The sequence below is a fragment of the Callospermophilus lateralis genome, chromosome 13, assembly GCF_048772815.1.
Source record: "Callospermophilus lateralis isolate mCalLat2 chromosome 13, mCalLat2.hap1, whole genome shotgun sequence".
In the NCBI taxonomy this organism is placed as follows: Eukaryota; Metazoa; Chordata; class Mammalia; order Rodentia; family Sciuridae; genus Callospermophilus; species Callospermophilus lateralis.
The window spans coordinates 62,494,692-62,499,778 of record NC_135317.1 but is presented as its reverse complement, the minus strand read 5'-3'; the positions used below and the strand labels follow the sequence as shown (position 1 = coordinate 62,499,778).

General features: G+C 34.6%; 1 pseudogene; it reads right to left on the bottom strand.

Annotated features, from left to right (window-relative positions):
- Nucleotides 1-1,211: 1,211 nt before the first annotated feature.
- Nucleotides 1,212-1,986, bottom strand: LOC143412086 (sodium/potassium-transporting ATPase subunit beta-3-like; annotated as a pseudogene).
- Nucleotides 1,987-5,087: the final 3,101 nt, after the last annotated feature.

Here is a 5,087-nt window from a genome sequence, read left to right as displayed (position 1 = left end):
CTTTGACAAGATCCCTAGGCAATTCCGAGATCACCAGGTGTTTTCCTGGGAGGCACTGGAGAGGGAGGGCAAGGCTGTCTCAGCCTTTCCATAAAGAAAAGGTGGTATAAAACCACAGGGCTACAGTTTGGGCTGAGTTATATAAGATGCCACTACAGAGGCAATTTGTTCTAAATTCTCTCCTGCTCTTTCCAGGTTCTATTGGCAATGTGCTGAAATGTGGCCTCCTTTTTGACTTCTTCCTTATCTCTGTGAAGTACCAGTGACATGGAAAATCTTGCTTTCTCACTTAACTCCGGAAGAGAAAGTAAGACATTTCCATGCACAGGCCAGGAAAAAGGATGAGTGTTAACTTTTTAAAAATTAACATATAATTCATGTATCATAAAGTCACCCTTTTTAGATGTACACGTCACTAGTTTTAACATAGTCACAAAGTCATTCTACCATCACTAGTTATTTCAGAACTTGTTGTTTTCAAGATTCATCCCTGCTGTGACACAAATAAGTACCTCATTCATTTTTATGACCAAATAATGTCCATGTCCATTCTATGGATATACTACATTTTGCTCATTTGTTATCAATTGATGAACATAAAGGTCATTTCCACTTTTGTGCTATTAAGAGCAATGATACTATGAATGTTTTTGAACCTATTTTTTTTTCCTATGGACATATGTTTTTAATTTTTTTTCCAAGATAACACTTTAAGATTCACCTGTATTTTTTTCCTACTCACATACAGAATTTCTTCATACACATTGTTTACAGCTATAACGTCACTTGATAATGGCTAGGTACCATTTTTATACTTAAAACTTTGTTGGCATCAAGATATGAAAATTAAGCAGTGTTAAATCCATAAAATGTTTACCTTAGCTCAGCATATTAAACTTTAGACATTTTGCAATTAAACCACATAAAAAGAGGACCCCCATCCTATGTGTTCAGAATCAGAAGTATACTGGCCCCTATCAGGTGTCTGTACACTGGCTCAGGGCAACAGAGTTAACAGGCAGTTACATCAGAGGACATGAAGCACACTTACAATGTTACCCCCAGTGTCTTGTGTCACACACCTCTCTCCAAAGTGGTCTCATAATTCTAGAATGGAAGGTTCAGCTGATTCAAAATGAAGACAGACAACACATTTATTCTGTGGAGTCCTCCTACTCATACTATGTTCATGCTATGATTTTGAACACAACTCATCTCCAAAACTGGCCATGATCATCCTTATTTGTTAAGTGGGGTGATTCATCCATCTTGCACTCAACTGTTATTCATTTCTGGTACAATTAGATCCAAAGATGATCTGGACAGCAACTAACGCTGTAGATAACAACAAACAGTTGTTTTGTTTTGTGTTTTTTTTTTTTTTTGCCATATTATGGAAAATATTTTAAGTCTATATCTTCAAGATTAGGATACATTTCTGCAATTGCTATGTTTTCATCTCTGTTCATTTTCACAAAAGTACAAGGTTCTCCTTTGGAATGGCCAAAATCAGGATCATTAATACCATCGCATGCTTAAAGTAATAGGAAACTGACATGCAACATCAACTGAACCCTTCTGTTCAAAAAGTACTCCATCAGGACAGACTCCAAGATTCTTCTGTTCTTCCACAGAAGATGATTTTAGAAACTTCTTAAGGTCTTTAACATACCCTTCCTAGAAACTTGGATCAGATGCACTGTGTATTCCAATGTAGTCACTGGTTTTGGAAGAACCATAAATTTTGCACAAGGAATCATATCACCATATGTTGGAACCTCCTCATTCAGAGTCTGAAGCATTGCCACCGTGTGAATGAGAAGAGTGCAGCCAGGGCCCATTAAATATTAGGAGAGTGAGATTAAACCCAGATTGAACCCAGCTCCTGGCAGTACACCCCAGGAAGCCTCTGGTGGTCCGGTTGTAGATGAACAGCTTCCACTTGGCCAGGCTCTGGGTGAAGGACTACTTCTCACTCTTTGTCATGGTGTGTGTGCTATGGCAAGGAGCGCAAAAGTGCATCCTGGCATCTGGCAGCACTGCCCTGTAAAGGTGGTGAAGGGCACATGACTGAGCGTTTGAGCCAACTCTGTTTTTAATTGTTTTGAGTATACACTTAGTAGTGGGATTATTTGGTCAAAAGGCAACTCTGTGTTTAGCTTTAAGCGTCAACCTTGTTCCCCAAAATAGATGCTTCATTATACATTCCTATCAACAATGTATGAGAATTCCAGACTCTACTTTCTTGATTGTTAATTGTCCATATTTTTCATTTTACTGTCCTAAAGATACAACATTATTAGTATATCATCGAGGTTTTGATTTGTATTTGTATTAATCACTAGTGAAATCAAGAATATTTTCATGTGCTAATACCCATTTTAATGTCATTGGTTCAACTTTTCATTGAGTTATCTATTTATTGATGAGTTGCAAGAGTTCTTTATATATTCTTGATACCAGTTCTCTATCACATCTATGAGATATATGATATAAATGTTTAATATATATATTAAACTTTCTGTGTGAGACAATGCAAGAAGCTTCAGAGGAGAAATGATTTGATTGTGAGAGTCTTAACCCAATCAGTGAATTAATCCCTGATGGGATTAACTGAGTGGTAACTAGAGGCAGTGAAGTGTGGCTAGAGGAAGTGATTAATTGGGGCCGTAGCTATAGGGTATATATTTTGTATCTGGAGCTAGAGTCTCTCTCTTTGCTTCTTGATCTCCGTGATGGGAGCTGCTTCCTTTCCACCACACTCTCCCGTCATGATGTTCAGCCTCACCTCCAGCCCTGAGGAATGGAGCCAGCCTTCTACAGACTAACAACTCTGAAACAATGACTCTTCTAATAAACTTTTCCTTCTCACAGTTGTTCTGATCAGATCCTTTAGTTACAGCAGCAAACAAAAGGTAACTAAAACAGAAATATATACATTTGTGAATGTTTTTTCTAACTCTGTGAAGTGTTTCTCCACTTTCTTGTTAGAAACCTTAGAAACACAACAGTTTTTAATATTAAATAAGTTCAACCTATCTGCTTTTTCGATCACATAAAAGAAACTACAGTTAAATCCAAGCTCACAAAGATTTACACCTAATTCTGTTTCCTTTTAATAATTTTACATTAGCTCTACTATTTAGATTTTTAATCCATTTTCATTTTTGTATATGGTATGAAGAAAGGGACCAACTTCATTCTTTAACATATGGATACCCAGTTGTATATGTTGAAAAACCCAATTTTTCCTTCCTTTAATTATCTTGGCTTCTTTGTCAAAAATCAAAGGCCAAAAATGTGAGGGTTTTTTTTTCTCTCAGTTTGATTCCGTACTGTCTTGATCACTGTAGCTTTGTAGTAAGTTTTAAAATCATGAAATGTAATTTTAAAAAAAAAATCATGAAATGTGAGTCCTCTAGTTTTGTTCTTCTTGGAAAGAGAAGGTATTCTGAGTTTTTAATTTTTTTAAATTACTTTCAGGATCAGCTTGTGAATGTTTACAGAAATTTAGCAGGAATTTCGATAAAGATGCTTTATTCCTTAGATCACTTCAAGAAGTATTACCATATTCATGATATCATATTTTCTAGCCAATGAATATTGGTATCATGCCATTTATTTATAGATCTCTTTTATATTCCTTCAACATTTCATGTTTTATATTTTTTACTTTTCTACTGAATTTATTTCTAAATATTTTATTCTTTCTAAATATTTTATTCTTTTTGATGTCATTGTAAATGGAGTTATTTTCTTAGTTTTATTTTCAGATGGTCAATGCTAGTTGATAAAATTTGACTAATGTTTATATATTGATTAGGTAACTTAAACCTTGCTGAATTTATTCATTAATTTGAATAAATATTTTTTGGTGAATTCCTAAAGATTTTCTATATTCAAGATTAGGTCATCCGGGACTGAAGCTAGTTTTATTTCTTCCATTTCATTCCGTGTGTCATTTTTTTTCTCCTTTCCTTACTGCCCTAACTGAAACTCCTAACACAATGTTGAATAGATCTAGCAAGGGTGGACATCCTATCTTGTTCCTCATCGTAGAGAAAAGTTTTTCAGTCTTACAATTAAGTACACTGTTAGCTGTGGTTTTTTCACAGATGCTCCTTGTGAAGCTGATAAACTTCGATTCTATTCCTAGTTTGTTGACTATTTTGATCACAAATGGATGTCAGATGTTCTCTTACGCTTTCCCTGTGCCTATTGAGAGAATGAACTTGTTTTATTTTTATTTTGTTAATAGGGTGTATTACCTTGATTGTTTTTCATATAATTTCCAGTATCAATCCCACATGGTCATGTTGTGTAATCCTTTGGATACGTTGCTCAATTATGTTCTACTAGTGTTTTGGTAAGGATCTTTGCTTCTATGTTCATAAAGGATATTAGTCTATAGTTTTCTTGTGATGTGTTGATTATCATGGTCATCCTAGCTTCATAAATGAGTAATGTTTCCTCTTCTATTTTAGGAGGAGTTTGCAAAGGATTAGTGTTGATTCTTGTTTAAACATTGGTAGATTCATCAGTGAGATCATCTGGGCCTGGTGTTTCTGCATGCGTATGTATGAGAATGTGAGGGTGTGAGGGTGTGTGGGTGTGTGGCTGTGCAGTTTTCAACCTCTTTACTTGATATATTAATCTATTTAAATTTTTATTTTTTTCAAGTTTCTTTCATTTGTGTCTTCCTAGCATTTGCCAGTTTCACCTAAATTATCTAATTTGTTGACATATAATTATTCATAGTATTTTCTTATGAACCTTCTTATTTCTGAAAGATTGATAGTAATACCCCATTTTTTCATTCCTGATTTTAGTAATCTGAACCTTCTCTCTAATGTTCTTCATTAGCCTAGATAAAGGTTAGTCATTTTTGTTGATCTTTTCAATGAACCTCCCCCCATTTAAATTTTTCTAACAATTCTTTAATCTCTAATTTTTCCACTCTAATTTTCATTATTTCCCTAATTATACTTATGTTTGGTTTAATTTTCTCTTGTTTTACTAGTTCCTCAAGGTGAGACATTAGGTTATTGATTCAGGATTTATTCTTTGTTCATAAAGGCATTTACAAA